The sequence below is a fragment of the Humulus lupulus genome, chromosome 5, assembly GCF_963169125.1.
Source record: "Humulus lupulus chromosome 5, drHumLupu1.1, whole genome shotgun sequence".
NCBI classification, from domain to species: domain Eukaryota; kingdom Viridiplantae; phylum Streptophyta; class Magnoliopsida; order Rosales; family Cannabaceae; genus Humulus; species Humulus lupulus.
This window is the reverse complement of record NC_084797.1, coordinates 173,711,086-173,731,270: the sequence shown is the minus strand read 5'-3', so window position 1 is coordinate 173,731,270 and position 20,185 is coordinate 173,711,086. Positions and strand designations below refer to the sequence as shown.

General features: G+C 37.3%; 1 pseudogene; it reads right to left on the bottom strand.

The window, feature by feature from the left end:
* Positions 1-19,696, bottom strand: part of LOC133779702 (actin-related protein 8-like) — a 29,848-nt pseudogene extending 10,152 nt beyond the window's left edge.
* Positions 19,697-20,185: the final 489 nt, after the last annotated feature.

The following is a 20,185-nucleotide window of genomic DNA, read 5'->3' as shown; positions in this document are numbered from 1 at the left end:
TTAAAATACTCTATAAATAGAGTGGAACAATTCATTTGTAAATGACGAAGATTTGTATTGGGAAGACTCTGAAAAATTGATTCCAGAAAGCTGAGAGAATTCCAAAATGTGAATAATACTGACTCGTGGACTATGCAGATTTTAACTGCTGAATCAAGTAAAAATTGTGTCTATAATTGTTTGTTTTCTCTGGTATTTTGTTTAATTGCTTTTCATTTCTAAGTTGACGAAAAACGATGTCAACAGTTTGTTTAACATGTTGTTTTATAAGTGTTTATCAAGTTGCTTTATGGATTGCTTAAGGATTTTCAATGGTTGCTTAAGTATATTTAATAGTTGTTTTATATGTTGCTTATAAAGTTTATGAGTTACTTAAAAAAAATTGTTGTATAAGGTTGTTTTAGAGTTTCAATGATTGCTTAACGATTATTATATAGGGTTGTTTTAAAGTTTTAAAGGTTGTTTTATGAGTTGTTTCTCAAGTTGATTTATAAATTACTTAAAGAGTTTCAATGGTTGTTTTATGTGTTGCTTAATTTGTTTTAATTGTTGATTTATAGGTTACTTATAAGGAATATGAGTTTCTTAACAAGTTGTATAGAGTTGCTTTAAATTTTCAAAAATTGCTTGAAATGTTGATTTGTACGTTGCTAAACAAGGTTTGAATGCTTGAGTAGGTAATATTTTTACTTTTAGTGTTAGTGGAATGAGACTATGGCAAATTACCCACTACCATAAAAATAAACATTTAACCTATATAACTTATTATTTTTTAAAATAGAATTAACCTCTCACATATATATCACACAAATTAAAAACTATTTATCCCTAATTCTCATGTGAGAAGTTAATACATGTGTACTGTAAGCTAATGAAGCAAATGTTAACATTTTTTAGTGAGAATACCAATCTAAAGTCAATATGTAACATGTACTGCAACTACTGATCAACAGTAATATCACAAGAAAGATATAATTTTTTTAATGCTCCAATAAATATATATATATATATTATAAAAGCTATTTATATGTAAACCGTAAAAATAATTAAATAAAACATGCAAACTGTATATTTAAAAAAAGGTTGTTATAAAAATGAAATGAGAAAAAAAAAAACGTAAAAATGAAAAAATGATTAAAAATAACCGCAAATGAGATAATTTCCCTTTTATAATTTATCAACCTTCTTTAGATGATTTTTTTTAGTTTCAATTTATCTACCTTATTTAGAAGACTTTGTTAATTTATATTTTTTTAAAATTATTTACCTTATTTAGATTATTTTAAAACTAATGTTAGAGAACAATAAAAAAAAAATTAAATCACATTTGTAATATATAAAGATATTGTGCATTGTTTGATTCGATGTGTTACTAGTTAAATAGCACATTAGTTATTCCTAACAACTGCTTTTCCTGAAAGCATTTTCCTAAATCGGTAAATTTCAACAAACTCATTGGTTTATTTTATAACGTTTCTTTAACTTACCATTTTAAAGTTAATGCATTGTTCTTGTGATAACAAATAAAATGTAAATAATTGTATAATCTCTTTTAAATTTCGTTGTTAATTATTTTATTAATGGGTACAAATAATGTGCAATGCACATTTACTATTTTTATTTAAAAAATTTACTAATTATTTTTATTAAGTTTTTATTATTGTCATATAAATTTTAAATAAATAAATAATATTATATATAAAAGAATTACATAAACATATTAAAAGAAAAATTAAACCAAAACATTGTTTATAATTTTTTTAAAAATAATACGAAACCTTTTAGATCACAAACTTTACTCTATTTAAGGCACAAAACATTAATGATATTATTTAAATCACTGCTCAATGATGACTGAAAAAGCTTGTTCATTCTTGATAGAATAAAAATGTTATTATAATTTCTTATTTAGTTACGTATTTGTACTACACTTATATATAATGTATCTATTATGTATTATATATTATTATAATAATAATATTTTGTAACATGTGAATATATATTAATATAATTTTGTATTAAATATTATTATAATAATAATTTTTTAAAATATTTGAATTTATATTAATATATTTATTCTAGCAAAATTTATGTATTATATATTTTTAATATATTATAATAATAATATTTATAACATTTGAATTCATATTAATATAATTATTAAATATCTAGTATTTTATTATATATTATTATAATAATGATATTTTATAATATTTAAATTTATATTAATATAATTAATCAATATCTAGTATTAAATATTATTATAATATTGATATTTTATAACATTTGTGTTGACGACGTTTTTCGTTAACTAAAAACAAGAGCAATTAAGCAAATGAATAATTAAGAAAGAAAAGAAAAACATATATTTTTTACGTGGTTCAGTAGTTATATCTACCTAGTTCACAAGTCACTTTTATTTATATGTCTGCGTTCAAGTTTTGTAAGCAATTTCACAGAGTTTTTGTGTACAAGAATTGAGCCTGAGCCATAAATGACTAAATCCAGGCTATTTATAGACCCGATTTACATAATATTCTTTCCCTAATTCTAGGGAAATTACAATATATCTCTTTTACATTCAAATACAAATGAATTTACATAAATACAATTAAATACATTATTCAAATAAATATCCTTTGAAGATAGGGTTGTTTACACTCGATTTTAACTATACCCACATGTATAGGGGTTTATAGTTGCATTCCCATGTTGCTTAAACGCACTTTCGAGCTCAACATTCCAATAACGTTGCCTAATTATCTAATCACTCTTTCAAAACTACCTTTTGGAGGAAACCTCCGCTTTCGAGCTCACAGTTCATGCACGAGTGCCAATGGCATGGCACCTTAGAACTTATCGATTATTTGTACAAATATTCATGCTGAATACTTTTACTACTTTTGATCTTTCCACTTGCGAGCCTATATTTCGAGGCTGCTAATTCAATCTCAAAATTTGGGTGTAACATTTTTCCCCCTCAAAAGTGTCTTTTCGAGCCCTGTGAGAAGGAAATTTTTTAACTTCACTTTCAGAAAATGTGCCCACCTACCACACTCGAGTATGGACATGTGTCAATGTGAGAATGGATACTGAGAGTACTTAAGTACCCTTCTTCTTCACACATCTTTGCAACTCCCTCTTTTTGCCGCCAATCTTCGAGATTAAATGTGGTCCATTAGATCTCAAGTGAATTTATTTTTAAGGCCTAGATTTACTTGTGAATCATTGTTTTAGCCTATTTAAACCCTCCTCTTCCATTCATTTATCATTTTTACTCCAAAAACATAACAAGAGCTTGCATGTTGTCTACAAAGAAAAGAAAAGAAAATAGATCTCATAGAATCCCCAGTTTCCTACTCGTTCCCCTTTCAAAAACAAGTTCCCGAGAATTTCGTTGTACAAGTACTACCAATCCACTCTCCGGTTTTATAAGTTTCTCAAATTTTCCCTTGCAGTAATGTATTTGTGAAAGCTTTTCACATTTGTTCTTGATTCTATTCTTGAAAATGTATTTGATCGATTTTATAAGATGTTTAGGGATAAAATGAGTTTTTTATAGGCTAAATGTGGTAAAAAAAATGGTATCTTTTATGGGTTTTAGATAGGTTAGATACGGATATCGTGTTGAGCAAGAAATTGGATTTTTAGAATAGGGTTTTAATGCACTTTAATCGACGATATCCTCATTTTTGGGCAACCGCTCATTTTTCCTAGAAAACCGAGATTACTCGAATCGAAAATTAGGTACCCACTTTTTGAGGATACAATTTCGATACTCCGAGCCTCTGTTGGCTCGGTTACATTGAGATTATTATCTCATCATTTCGAGCCTTCGAGCTCGAATTTTTGAGATATTTTCACAACTTATCCATCCCTCTTTTTGATAAGGGTCCTCCCCTTTTTCTTTATTGTATCCAATTTGATATCTTCTGATATATTGAGGAAGATAATTCAGAATTCCGAGAAGAATTGGTGGGGGTCCGACCTTGCCATTCCTTACCAACCTTCATCACCCCACATTGAATCTCTATTCTCACGTACAAAGAACAAACTGAATGCGAGAACATCATGGTCCACTTCCAATGCCAAATAATTGAGGTTGAAGAAGGAAATAAGAGGAAACTGCGAGTAAGCGTTTACCCTGACCTTGATCCATAAATTAGGCCTATTTCACTAGACCCCAATCTTAAAGTTTCCATTGCCTTTCATCCTCATGAGCTCTCCTTTGAGATCATGGAGAGCTCATCAAGCCAAAATCTCCCATAAGCACCTGTGGCATATTCCTATCGCCAAAGGTAAATTTTTCAAGGCTAACCTCTATAAGAGCGTGATCACCTCCACAAGACAGATATTGAACATTTTGTCTTGCCATGGCCTCAAAATTTCTGGCGAGCTAATGTATCAAGCTCCCAAAACTCTCGAGAGGAGTAGTTAAGCTCCGGGTGAGGACAACCCGGATAGGAATATCAAGCTCACGGCTTGGAGTTGCGAGCACATGCAAGCTGGGTATTTCCTGGTCTTGAAGGATTACTTTAGGGAGTTTACCGATTGGATTGGTATATCTCTCTTTCAACTCCAATCCAACTCTTATCGAGTTCTAGCGACGCTGAGATCGTTCCACCATGAGATGAAGTGGAAAGGGCCCTCGCCCTATGAGACTTTGTATTTCTTTTGCTTGAAAAACAACCCTACATAGGCCAAAGGTGGGGATGAATTCTACTATCTTTCGAGCTAGCATCATGAGAAGAAGTTATTCGAGAACATCCCTAACCATCCTCCAAGCTTACAGAACCAGTTTTTTGGATGAATGGCCTTGAACCGTCCAAATTCTATTCATTCCAGCGTATACGTAAGTCATAATTCCATAGTTTTTGAACTTAAACTTTTGTTCTTTCCTTAAGCTCAGATAGTGATATTTTTGTGTTGTACATCCAATTTTGACCACCCAGAGCAAACTAAGGAGATGACAGACCATCGAAATGATATCTTAAGGCTTCTTTATGGCCAGTGGCCCCTTCATTACCTTCTTCATGAGGATAAGTTTTGCCCATGCGGTATCCTTGGTGAAGGCAAGTCTACGGATGACACTGGGATTCGCAAATATTCCCGATGGGAAGACATCCCACTTCCCCATCCTCTCGACCCTTCAAAGAAAAAGTGGAAGAAGGGTTCAAGCTCAGCCCAAGGCGAACCCTCAAGGATAGGCAATGACACTCGGGACGAGGCATCCTAGAGCTCGATTGAAGGTAAAGTGGTACTAGAAATGTCTAATTGGTCCCCCACCCTTTTAGAATAGAAGCCAAATGTTCTAGTCTCTTTTAATATCCCCAAGAACAACTTTATGACCTAGTCAAGGGTAGATTGTAAGGTTCACAGAGACGATAGTTGGTTTGCCAAATCCCAAACAATGTATAAAATTAATAATGTGAGGGAAGGCATAGGGTTTCAATATCGCACGAATGATAGGCGATACCTCTCTGAGTTATCCCCTACGTTGCGAGATAAGGAATCAATCTCAAGTGAGGTGCCCATTCATGTTATCGAGATACCCTTAGATGACATAGAAATTTCTTGGACTTCAAGTTCTTCCAATTCGATCTCCCTACTTGCTAACTTTTAATGAACTGATATGTGATCAATTCTAATATATATCCTTTTGTTTTGCAGGCGACATGGATTCTAACTTGGAAAATATTCTCGTGATGCCTCCCAAGGCTCACAGTAAAAACTGAGGCCGCGTGTCCTCAAAGAAAGATATGCCTCCTCCCGCCAAGATCTCGAAGATAGTTCCTTCTTTGGAACTGGTTACTCCTCCAGCTCCAAAACCTAAGACCCCTCCTCCTTAAAAGTTAAAGATTCCTCTACCTCCCCCTTGCAGGATCCCTGCTAATGATAAAGGGAAGAAAATCGCTTACCCCACCGCAACAAGGCCAGCAGGTGCTCCTCAGGTGGTTCGAAAATTTTCAGCCTCCACTCACAAGCGAGAATTCCTCCTTGATAATGAGGCTGGTGCCTTGGGAGCCGACCTTTCTTTTGAGCTTCTCTCGCATGCAGGTCTATCTTGCAGCAACCTTTACACTCATGTGTGGAGCTTTTTGAAGGGTGACGACGCCACAACCATATCGACTAGAGTTTAGATCTCGGGTTCTCGGTAAATGAACTTACCTCTTAACTATTTCATTAACTTGTCTTTGACTAACTCTTCATTTTCTTTCAAGCCTTCGTTGGTTTCCTGCACCAAGGGTCCTTCTTGTCAACCAAAGTAGCGACATGACAGAGGTTCGCCTTTAAGGCCAAGGCAGCCTAGATCAGGGCCAAGGATGCCTTAAAGGAAGCCCAGTGCAAGCTAACAACCTCTGAGGCTGAGGTTGGTCATCTGAAGACCGTTCTTATTGCCATTAAAGCTGAGCTTGGCACAAGAACTGCAAACTTTGACGGTGTTAAGGCCGAGCTAACAACCAAGACTGCTGAGATCAAGCGTCTTCAGGCGTAGGCTACCAAACTCGAGGAGGAGAAAAAGGCGACTTATGACATCCTTGAGGATGAAAAGAAGTGCCTCCTGGAGGAGTTTAAATCCAAAAAAGAGAAGTCCACGAACATGGTCATGGATCGTATATGGTCCATGAACCCAAAAATGAGGAGGCCTTCTTGGCCAAATGGCGAGTTCGGTTGGCGGAGGAAGCAATTGGATAAGTGATCGCTGTCGAGGACGAAAGTGATGAGGAGAAGGGCGATGATGCCGAGTCTGCCCCCACTGCACAGGAGTAGAAAGGGTTTTTTTTATTTTATTTTATATATATATATATACGAGCTTCGTCCCTTATTATATGTAATTAATTAAGGACCCAGGGGCCAAGAAAATTTGTGGCTCACATGGCCAGGCAACTTTTTTTTATCTTAATGTGTAATTATTTTCCTAACTGTAGCTTTATGCTTTTAACATTCCGTCTCGAAAATTTTATGCACGTTGTCTACTTATAATTTGGGTTTTCATACTCGTTTATTCATACAAGTAAATATCAAGCTTTTCTCAAATTTCCATATAATCATATATGGTTTATTCATTTGCTCATAGTTTAATCTCGTTTTAGTCAAGGTCGAATTCTACTTATACCCTGTATCTTCTTTTTGAGAAATACTTAATGGATCTGTAGTGTTGTTTGCATAGTTATCTCTTAGTAAACATTTATCGTCCTCATCCATGATGATGGTTTTGAGATTGAAATCATATGCAAAAAATTTCCATCATAAAGATTTTGAAATGAATGTTGGTTATTCTAGGCTTGTATATAATTTGCTTCGTGCTTGGTTTATGATCCATGAAGTCGAAAAGTTTTTTTATTTTTATTGTTTTTTTTCGAGCTTATGGTATCATTTTATACCCCTTATGTCCCCTTAAAATTCTATGATTGTGAAATCTTAGGTTGCTAATATTGAGAACAAGCAAAAAATTATAAAAAATAAAATAATAAAAATGAGGTATATTTAATTGATAATACTATAAAAAATACAAGCTTGGTTACAACTAAATAAACATCTTTCCAAAATCTAGTGATAATATGGTTGTAGAAGTACATCGTTCCAAGCTCGTGGAACCAATTCTCCAATTAGTCGAGCTAGTTTGTATACTCCAGTTCGAATGATGGAATCAATTTGGTATGGTCCTTCCCAATTGGGCCCTAGCACACTTACCGAAGCGTCTCATGTGGCCAAGAACACCCGTCTGATCACTAAGTCTCCCATTCCAAAATGCCTATCTCAAACCCTCTTATTAAAGTACCTTGTTGCCCATTTCTAGTATGTAACATTCATTTGTTGAGCTTCGTCTCACTTTTCTTCAATTAGGTCTAGGGATTCTTCGAGCTGGGAATGGTTTGAGTCTTGTGTCAAACTGTAGGAACCTCGATCTCTATGGGCAGCATAGCCTCGCAGCCATAGGCTAATGAGAAGGGTGTGTGTCCAATTGAGGTTCGAGTTGTCATTCTATAAGCCCATAGGACTTGTGATAACTCTTTTGGCCATCTACCTTTAGCCTATTCAAGCCTTGTCTTCATAGAGCTATTTAGGGTCTTGTTTACGACTTCTACTAACCATTTTCTTGTGGATGGGCCATCGAAGAGAACCTTTTAATAATCCCATTTTTCTCGCAAAACTGTGTGACCGCTCGCAATCGAACTAGGTTCCATTATCTGAAAAATTCTTCCTTGCTATCCAATATCAACATATTATATTTTTAACTATGAAGTCCAGGACTTTTTTTGAAGTGATAGTGGCCATAGGTTCAGCCTCGGTCAATTTAGTGAAATAATCCATTGCCACTACAATATACTTAACTCCTCATTTTCCCATGGGTAATGATCCTATGGGGTTGATGCCCCACACTGCAAATGGCCAAGGGAAGCTCATCATGGTGAGTTCAGTTGGTGGAGCTCGAGGTATCAAAGTGAATAGTTGAAACTTGTCGTAGTGTTGTACATATTCGAATGCATCTGCCTTTAGTGCAGGCCAGAAATATCCTTGCCTTATCACCTTTTTAGAGAGACTATTCCCCCTAGTGTGGTCTCCACAAAACCCTTCATGAATTTCTTCTAGGATTTTCTTAGCTTCGGATGGAGTTACACATCATAATAAAGGCATAGAGTATCTCCTTTTGTACAATTTCCCTTCCAAGATAGTGTATCTTGGTATCTTGTACATCAACATTCGAACCTCATTTTCAGTCTACAGGAAGGTTCTCAGTTTCGAGGTAATAAATTATGGGTGTCATCCAAGTAGGTTGCGAGTCTATTATATAAAGCTCGAGTTCATCAGGCTCGGTTATGCTTGGTTCTGGTAAAAACTCCACTGAGACTACATTGAGGGTGTTAAATTCCCTGGTCGTTGCTAGTCGATACAAGGCATCATCATTCGAGTTTTGTGCTCGTTGAACCTGTTTGATTACGTAAAATTTGAATGGTTCGAATGCCAAGTTGACCTTTTCCAAGTATGCCGCCTTTAGTCCATCGAGCTTGGTATTCTCCTAATACTTGGTTGAACACTAACTAAAAATCAATACAGCAGTGAATGGCCTTGGCTTTCAGCTTGGAAGTGATTCATAGCCCTCATATTCAACCTTGTTATTTAGGGGCTTCAAAGCCAAATCTCAGTGCTGAATGAAACCTGTTTCCTGACGGGGTTATGAGTATTATACCTCCCCCCGATCCATTCTCGTTGGAGGAGCCATCGACATGAAGTCTCCACAGCTCGCGGGTTGGGGTTATGACTTCGCTTGTTATTCCAGTACACCCGACTATAAAGTCATCCAATGCTTGGCCCTTTATCGTTGTTCTCGGGTGATAGGTGATCTCGAACTGTCCGAGTTCAACAACCCATTTTAATAGTCGTCTAGAAGCCTCAGTTTTCATTAGTATTTGTCTTAATGGCTGATGAGTTAGCACATGTATTGGGTGCACCTGAAAGTAAGGTCGAAGGAGACGCATGTACTAGGCATAGTGCGAGCTTTTCAATTAGTGGATTGTTAGGATTAATGCCCTAAAATCATGTAAAGATATTTTATTGATTTAAATAAAAGTACAATTTTATTATATTTGAATGTTATAATTATAGTTTGAATTAATTATATAATAATATCAAGAAAATTACTTATTCATTCATGAGAATATGATCTTGTAATAGTACAAGAGAATTAAGATCATATATAATGAATAAAATAGTCAGTAACATATTAAAGTAAGGAATCTTTAATGAATGGTTACTAGTATGGTTTACTAAGCATACATGACGCAAGTGATCTAGATTCAGATTGTTGATGTGGATAAACATTTTAGTGAAGGTGTTGTATATAATAGAGATTACACATGACAGGATTGATAAGAATTAAATATCTTTATGAACTTACCGTTTGACGTAAAGATTTAATTAATTGATATTAGAGAATAAGAAACGTAAATATGATTTATTCATTCTTAGAACTAAGTGGAAAAAGATCTGTCATCCTGAATTTTACACTCAGGGTCCACTAACAATGTTTATTCTTCTATGTAGATAGTTGAATCTTATGATTAAAAGAAGGTTGTTGATGATGCTCATGAAGTCAAAGAAGAGAGAGAAAGCGTCTAGTTCAAGTAAATCCTTTTATTTTAAAGTTCTTTAGTTTTTATTAAAATACAAATTTGTTGTTGTTTGAACAATGTTTTAGTTTGTTTCTTTTTAGTATTTTGAATTTTATTGCATGTATTGACTTTAAAATATTTTATTAATAATTTAATTATTCTTAATTTTTCTCTAGACATGCAAATGAAAATTTGGAATTTAACGCTTTCATTATTGAACAATCACTAAATAACTCGGAATGATTTAAAGTAGCAAAACCACAAGGAAACAAAAGACAAAAAGTTTCAAATGAGGATGACACATATCTTTGGTATCTTCATCTTGGTCATATAGGACTAGACAGAATCAACTGGTTAACAAAAGATGGACCTTTTAGAGAACTAAGAGTTGCAACCCTTCCAATTTGTTAATCTTTTCTAGAAGGCAAAATGACCAAACATCCTCTCTCAGCGAAAGGCAATAGATCGAAAGAACCTTTGTAGCTTGTACACAACGATGTATATGGTACAATCAATGTACAAGCAAGAGGTGGGTATGAGTACTTCATCACTTTTATTAACGATTACTCAAGATATGGCCATACTTATCTAATGCTTAGGAAATCTGAAACCTTTGGTAAGTTTCAAGAATTGAAAGCTGAGGTTGAGAAGCAATTAGGTAAGACTCTTAAAACACTTTGATCAGATCAAGGTAGTGAATATTGGGATTTAGAATTCAAAGATTTCATGCTGGAGAATGGTACTCTATCCCAACTCACAACATCTGGAACGTCACAACAAAATGGTGTTTAAGAAAAAAGAAAGGACCTTGTTGGACATGGTCAGGTCTATGTTAAGCTATTCTTCACTTCCTCTCTCATTATGGGGATATGCACTTCAAACACCGACTTACATTTTGAATGTGGTCCCATCTAAGACCATAAGAAAAACACCACTGGAACTGTGAAATGGAAACAAACCTAGTTTGCACCATTTCCACATTTGGGGCTGTTCTGCTCATGTTCTTAGACCTAAATCAGAGAAACTTGATTCGAGGTCTGAAGTGCGCATTTTTGTGGGCTACACTCCAGAAACAAGAGGCGGTTATTTCTATAGTCCCAAGGACCAAAAGGTATTTGTTTAAAAAAAATGCGACCTTCCTTTAACATGACTATATGAATAACTATACACCTCGAAGAGATGTAATTTTGGAGGAACTCACAGCTAATAAGATTCCATCACCTTCATCACCATCATTATCATTAAATGATAAACGAAAAACTGAGGAAACCACTATTCTTGTAAAGGAAACCCCAGTGCAACATCGTAATGGGAGGGTTGTGAGACAACCTGTTCGCTATGTATATGAAGCACATGTCCTTGTTTTAGATACATACAATGACGATCCATTAACCTTTAAAGAGACTATGGATGATCCTGAAAAGGAGAAATGGCAAGAGACCATGAACCAAGAAATAGAGTCTATGTATTCCAATTCAGTTTGGGAACTTGTAGACCCATCTATAGATGTTAGGCCCATTGGGTGCAAATGGATGCACAAGAAAAAAAGAGGTGTAGATGGGAAAGTGGAGAATTTCAAAGCAAGGATGGTAGCCAAAGGTTACACTTAGAGAGAACGTTTTGATTATAAAAAAACATTTTCTTCTGTGCCCATGCTGAAATCCATTCACATCCTCTTATCCATAGCTGCCACATATGGTTATGAGATATGGCAGATGGACATTAAGAAAGCATTACTTAATGGATATCTTGATGAAAGTATATATATGGTACAACTAGAAGGGTCCATCAACAATGGGGAAGATCAAAAGGTGTGTAAGTTGCTAAAATCCATTTATGGATTAAAGCAAGCGTCTAGGTCTTGGAATATCACCTTTGGTGAAATAATTAAAACATATGGCTTCGAATAGAATGTCGAAGAAGCACGTGTGTATAAATATGTCAAAGGAAAAGTAATGGTTTTCCTAGTTCTTTACGTGGAGCACATTCTCCTCATTGACAACGATGTAGAGACACTGCCAAACATAAAGAAGTAGTTAGCACAAAAGTTCCAAATGAAAGATTTGGGCGAGGCAAGCTATGTTATGGGAGGGATAGGAAGAACAAGCTCTTGACACTTTCTCAAGCTAATTATATAGATAAGGTGCTTGAAAGGTTCTCTATGGAGAATTCCAAGAAAGGTCAGTTACCAACCAGACATGGAATTACTCTTTCCAAAGAGCAATGTCCAAAGACACCTTAGGAGGAAAAGGGCATGAGAAAGTATTCCTATGCTTTAGCAGTTGGGAGTCTTATGTATGCTATATTGTGTACTAGGCCCGACGTATGCTATGTAGTAGGGATTGTGAGTCGTTACCAATCAAATCATGGTTTGGAACACTTGATTTTAGTAAAGCACATGCTCAAGTATCTTACGAGAATGAGAGATTATATGCTTGTATATTCAGGGGTGAGTTAAACCCTACTGGATACATTGCATCTGATTCCCAATAGGACAAAGACAGTCGTAAGTCGACATCTAGGTTATCGTTCACTCTTGGTGGAGGAGCTGTAGTCTAGTGAATTATTAAACAATCCAGTATTACAGATTCAACCATGGAAGTCGAGTATACAACAGCTTGTGAACCAACTAAGGAGGCAGTTTGGTTGAGGAAGTTCTACATTGATCTAGAAGTAGTTCCAGATATTGATAAGCCACTAATCTTGTACTATGGTAACATTGGAGCAGTAGCTATCTCCAAATAACCTAGTAGCCACAAGAGAGCAAAGAATATAGAAAGGAAATACCATCTAGTTAGAGAGATTGTGCACCGAGGTGATGGGACTGTATAAAGATAGCAGTGGAACAGAACCTGGCAGACCCATTCACCAAGACACTTCCTGCAAAGTCGTTTATGGGTCATGTATGCAAAATGGGATTGAGGGAGATGCCTCACTTGCTTTGAAAGAAAGTGGGAGATTGTTAGGATTAATGCCCTAAAAGTGTGTAAAGACATTTTATTAATTTAAATAAAAGTACAATTTTATTATATTTGAATGTTATAATATTTTTTCAATTAGTTATATAAAAATAACAAGAAAATTCCTTATTAATTCACGAGAATATGAACTTGTATTTAGGGCTCTGGGAGAAATTGTTCATGACAATTTCAGAAGAGTTTCAATATATAAAGAATCAATTCCTTTTTCTATTCATTCCCCTAGTATTTATGGGGGTTTTTTTTGGACAACTTTGCGTCACTGCGTACATAATTATGGTAAATTATAAATTTGGTTAACCTCCCATTTACATAAGGATATGATTGCCTATAGAATTCACATTTGTTATCTCGGGTAATAAATGTGTAATAAATCTGGGAATTAATGAGCAAATAAGGAATCTCTGAATCTTTTGGGATCTTTCACTTTGCATTATAACCAGGCTTGTGCGAGCTGGTCACTTCCTAGAGTTGGATGCCTTAGAGCTAACCTATCTTAACACGGGCTAAGTTCAGAGTTTCAAAATGGCGATATGGGCATCATGCATCTCGAACTAGGTTGTTGGCGCAAGAGCTGATCTGAAGATTATTTGGTTGTCGTAGGCAATCAAGTTTAACTCGAGCTGCTCACTCCAGAATTAGCTAGATATTCTAGCTGTACGCTTTCTTCATGCACATGTCTGCCATCTGTACCCCGTGTTGAGTGATTCAGTTCGTATTTATCTTGGGGTACAACATTTGCCCCCAAGCGCCTGCTCATGCATGACATCACCTCTGACATGCATAGTAACGAATTTTAGGCTTCTGTTATGTGAAATCGTGCCCACCCACTCACTTGAGTGTGAGACACGTGTCAATCTGCAATAGGTGCCTATTCGGGTTTCGAGTATTGTGACAAATGTCTTGTTATCTTTTTCCCACAATAGGGTTTATTTAAATCTAGGCCCTTGGATCCTGAACTGACCTAATCGTCCTAGATTGGTTCCCAAAGTTTATGTATAAATAGGAGAACCAGACCTGAACCTCACCACCTTTGCATTCAAAAAATTTCCTTTTCCTCCTCAAAACACCTTCAAAACCTTCAATGTTACCTCATTCTCCAGAAGCTTTCAGGCTACTTTCTTTGTGGTTGTCATCACTTCCCTCGACCGAAAAACCAATCTGTAACTATCTCTATCTCTGGTTTAAATTTCATCTTCTTATTTTTCAATAAGTTTTATGAAATTTTCCAGTATATTTCCTTACTTTGGTTATGTTTGAGTTTAGTATGGGTTTCTGTTAGGCCAAAAACAATAGCACTAGGTTTGATTAGAAATAGTGTACAAAAATAAATAGGTGGTTTTCTGGGTTTTGAAAGAGGGTCGTCTAAGTGTGTGTGTAAAAAATTTGAGGGTTTTTAGGCTCAGTTTTGGGTAGCTTAAGGATTATAATTTCTCGAGTTATTTTGTATTAAACCACTTTCCAAAAAGGTATTGGGTCTAGCACGCGGATCTCGAAGTATCAGGGGACTTCCTAAGTTTGCAACGTGTGGTTACTAAATGCACGTGAACACACACGTTGTTTCTAGGGGAACCTATAGCTTGTATATATCTTAGGTCGAATAGATAGAGTTCAAACCCTCGTGTTGCCATACCTTTATCACCGTAGCAAGGTTTTATCTTAGGTCACTTCTAACATGCCGCTTTGTCGCCAGGCGAGCTAAATCTTGGCCCACCAGAAGAAATCAGTCGCAAGCTCTTCTTCTCAAAGTAAGAGAAAGGGTAAGTAGATTGCATCTGAGACCCCTATTCCTACTTCGACCCAATAGTAGATAGGGAGATCGTAGTTGACCCAATGCCTTTTTTAAGGCCGAGCACATAGAATCTGGGATAAAAACTCACGGGAAGGTGAATAAAATTTTACGGAGTCACGGGATCGAGTTGGGGTTCGAGCGTCTTATTGCCCATACTCCATTGGAGGGAGAGCGGAGCTGCACTCCGCTTTAGGATGACTTCGAGGCCTGGAGTGACGAGCACCTAAAGGTTCGTGCCCTTCTCCCTTTAGACAAGTATTTCGTAGATTTTTTTAACTATGTCGAACTGGAACCATTCCAACTAACCCATAATTCGTATCGACTATTGGCGGGGCTGAAATATCTATTCTTGAAGCATGAGTGGGAGGTTCCCACCCCCACCGACATCGTGTACTTATTTTGTCTCAAAGCCAATCCCGAATCAAAGGGGCAAGGTGATGGCTTCTACTACCTTACCAGATTCCCCAATATGGCCTCTGTCATTGACCTCCCCAGCCACCTGAATGACTACAAGGATCAATTCTTCATGTTAGACAGGTTCAAGAATTGCACCCATCGATATTTCAGCTGTCCTCGTAAGTTCCTCAGCTCCTTGAACTTTTTACTTGAATTCCCTTTCAATCAGGTTTAAACATATTTTGATTAAGTTGTCACTTTGTGCAGCTATATATAAGAGAACGTGGAGGCCAGAGACACCCGAAGGTCAATATGAGACGCTGGCTCGTATTCTTGCCAAGGAGAAGGAGTTCCAAATGGTAGCGAATGACGCTAACATGGGGTTCTGTAAACTGATCCAAAAAGATCAGGCACGGGCTATCAGAGCTTGAGGTCCTCCCCCCGAGTTCCCTCCTCCCCAGGAACTCATCCCTATTGTTGAAGATGTTGATGAAGAAGAGGAGGTCATGCAACTAGTCCGCAAAAGAAAGGTCTCTGAAGATGGGCAACATCCTAAAAAACGTACAGCTAAATCGGGGGCAGCAGCCAGCACCTCCTGCTTATGTAACCCATATAGAGAATTTAACCGAGTTGCTGCCAATTTTAGGCTAGTCCAATTTAACCCAAGGCAACTCGTGAGTCAACACTTGGTTGTTTTGGATTTGAGTGTGACCCTTCTTCAGTGTATGGATCACTTGGTTGTACGCTACGACCATAGCTACCCCCAATATACCTTAGTGGTAGAAAATACCCTTCATTTTGGTCCACTATTTTTGAGCAATTCAGTAGAAACCTCTTGTCGTGACCTTCCCTTTGTCATTGTGTTTTTACCTTGGGTATTAGGTAGGCCTTGCACGAGTCTATTTCAAATGAGGAGCATGAACCCTGAAGGTCCCAAAATGTAATATTATTAGAGTCCCCCCTTTTCTAATGGTCCAAGAGTTAGAGATTTTTCCCAACCCAGTTCATAATCCAGAACCGATCATAGTAGTTTCCTCCTCTAACTTAGAGGGTAGGCTTCTTGCTCTATTCATTACCTTGTAATACCCAGACTAATCATTTCTTGAATCTGAATTTTCTACTCGTCCTTTTGCAGGCAAAGATATGGACCTAAAGTGCGCCTTAAAATCTGGTGGGGCTGGAACTGGACCCGTTGTCAAGAAGGCAAGGATATTGAAGAAAAACACCTCCAAAGCCAGAGCTGCCACTAGATCCCCCGCAAAGGACAAAGGTGCCAACTCCACTAAAAAACAGTAGCAGCAAAAACAATCACCAGCTCAGGTAACTGCAATTACCATTCATAAGGCTCTTCGCCCTCGTCCTTGCAAACCCGTTTATGTTCCTCAAGTTGTTCAAGGCGAGGCCCCATTCACTCATCTCCTAGGCACACAATCCATGGACTTGCAGCTCTCAGTCAAGCAACTCAAGGTTCCAAGGATCCCGAAAGCACTTCGTGGACCCCTCCACGACATGGCGAATCACATGGTGGGTCATGCCAACCAAGTGAACGTCAAAGACCTGAGGGCCATAGAGGATCGTTCCCCAGGGGACATCTTGGAGTCAGCCTTGGGAATGAATTTGATTGTGAGTTACCTATTCCCTGCTACCTTTTCTTGTGAGCTAATCCTGTCATGTATTTTTGTTTTGTAGTCTTGTTTAGCTCATTTGTATCCGAGCTCAAAGAGATGAGCTTAGGGCCGCCTTGGCTACATCCCTAGAAAATGAAAAAAATTCCAAGGAACATGTCATTGAGGTGAGCCAGCGCCGAGACTAGCTGCAAATCGTGGTCGACAGCCTCAACAAGAAACTTAAGGAAGCTAATGTGCTCAAAAATAAATTTTCTAAGGTCAAAGTCAAAGCCAAGGAGGATGCCAAGAAGGCAAAGTTGGATGTTGCCGAGGCAACAAACACCCTGAAGGAGATGCTATACCAGTGCTGGGCATACAACCAGGAAGAGGAATTTTCCTTTCTCGACGCAGAGCTTTAGGGACATTATCTTACCAAGTTCCAGAGCCGACTCTCACAAGAGGCCTTCGAGACTGTGGAGGCTTCTGGAGCTGCTGAAGGAGGTGTCGATAATGTGACATGACAAGAGAAAGTTATCGGAGCTCAATGGTGTTTAGGGCACCCTCATCTCTTTTTTTTTGGTGTTTTATTTCAGGTATTTTACATCCCTTGTAATTAAGCTTTCAAAAGCTAAAACAACTGCCTTCGTGCTCAGTTCAAGGTTATTTCTCCTTGGGTTAATTATATACTTGTTAGTACAAGTTCATTATTTATAATCGATTTTTGTTCCCCTTAATCTTTTATCTTGCTATGCTTAGCAATTTTAAGTCCTTGCACACTTATAATCATAGGGGTTATCTTTAGATCGAGATAGATTTCCGATGTCTCAACCAATTAATTATGGTCGATGTCATCGTTATATCCAGGAATTTGCCTGCCTAATAGTGTTATACCTGCTAGGAATTAGGTCTCAGACCTGGTTATATCCAGGAGTTTGCCCGCCTAATAGTGTTATATATGTTAGGTATCAGGCCTCAGACCTGCTTATATCTAGGATTCCCAAGTTGAATTCTAGGTTTTGTTGCTTTGAATTTTTCTAACCTAGTTCATATTTGGAATTTCTTTGAAAATTCAAGCTTTAAAAGTCCTTTGAATAATCAATTTTTCAAATTCTAAGTTTCGAATTTTATCCAAGTATGCTAAATATTTTTAAAGACCCTTTGAGGGGGTTATATGTCCACCAAGAGATAAGAATTTATGGATATTCTAGGTCGCTTTTACAAAATGTGTACGTGACACATAGCAAGAATAATATAAACATGTAGTGATCCCATGTTATTTAAATAGAATGGAATTTATAAATAAGCCTTACATGGAAAAATACTGAAAACATATAAAATAACAAATTCGTTCTATTACTAATAATATTTTTTAAGATGTAGAGCAATCCAGGTCCGTGGTACCAACTCTCCACTTAACCGAGCTAGTTTGAATGTTCGTTCACGTAAATTTCCATGATCTGGTATGGTCCTTCTCAGTTCGGTCCCAATACACCATCTTTAGGATCCTTACTCACCAAAAACACCATTTGAAGCACTAAATCACCAAGTATGAGTCTGTGTCCTTTTACCTTCGACTTAAAGTAACTGGTGATTCTCTGCTGATAATGGGCGAGCTGTAATTGTGACTCTTCCCACTTTTCCTCGATCAGATCTAGAGATGCGTTGAGCAATTAATGGTTTCAATCTTGAACAAAGGTTTTCTGTTTATGTTTCGTCACTAGCATTTCAATTGGGAGCATAGCCTCACTTCCAAGGTTAAATAGAAGGGTGCGTGACCCGTGGCGGTGCAATGTGAGGTCCTATAGGCCCAAAGTACTTTCTAGAGCTGCTCGAGCCATAATCCCTTGGCTTCATTTAGTCATTTCTTGAAACACGCCTTTAGGGTTTTATTTACAGCCTCGACCTGCCCATTAGCTTGTGAATACGCCACTGAAGAGAAACTCTTGGTTATGTCATACTTTTCACAAAAGTTTGTGAAAAGATCACTATCGAACTATGTTCCGTTATCAGACACGATGTTGTTTGGGAGCCCAAAATGACATATGACGTCCTTCCGGATGAAATCCAGGACTCTCTTCGAGGTTATGGTCACCACAGGTTTGGCCTCGACCCACTTCATAAATTAGTCGATGGTGACAACAGCATAGCGAACTCCTTCTTTTCCTATTGGTAATGAACCAATCAATTCGATTCCCCATAAGGCAAATGGACAGGGTGATGAAATCTTGGTTAACTCCATGGGCGCTGCCCGAGCAACTGTGGCAAAGCATTGGCACTTATCACATTTATGTACATACGACGCCGAATCCTTTTTTAGTGTAGGCTAAAACTATCCCTGCCTCAATATCTTTAGAGCTAGGTTTTGCCCCCCATCATGGTCTCCGCAGAATCCTTCATGTATCTCTTGTAGGATGGTTTGTTCTTCCTCGGGTAGAACACACCGTAGGAGGGGCAATAAATGCCCTTGTCGGTATAGAATTCCCTCAATCATAAAATACTGTGGGACTTGAGAAAACAATTTTCTTGTGTGTTTTAGATCATTTGGTAGTTTACCATTTGTGAGGTATTCCATTATGGGGGTTATCCAGGTCGGTTTTGTGTCAATCACTCCGGCCTCAACCCGTTCTTCATTATGATTGGTTGCTCTAAGAAATCCACTGGGACCACGTTTAATGTATTCTCTTCTTTGGCGGTGGCAAGTCGGGCTAAGGCATGAACATTCAAATTCTGCTCACGGGGTACCTGCTCAATAGAGCCGAACTCAAACTCTAACAACTCATCTTTCACCTTAGCTAGATAAGCCGCCATTTTGATACCTCGAGATTGATACTACCCCAATATATGATTTACCATGAGCTGAGAATCAATATAACACCGAATCGCCTTTGCTTTCTATTCCTTTGCCACCCGTAATCTTGCCAATAGATCTTCATTTTTTGCTTCATTATTGGATGCTTCGAACTTGAACCTGAGGGTTGTTTGGAATCGATGTGCCTCAGGTGAGATTAGAATTATCCCAGCTCCTGATTCATTTTCGTTAGATGATCCATTAACGAAGAGTTTCCACAGCTCTTGCACTGGTTCCCTCATTGGCTTGTCTTGAAAACCTGTGCATTCTGCCACAAAATCACCGAGCGCTTGACTCTTGATTGCTTTGTGTGGCATATACAATATCTCGAACTGGCTAAGTTTGATGGCCCATTTAAGCAAACATCTCGATGTATCAGGCTTTTGCAAGACTTACCTTAAAGGTTGATTGGTTAAGACGTGGATGGTGTGGGACTAGAAATACGGTCT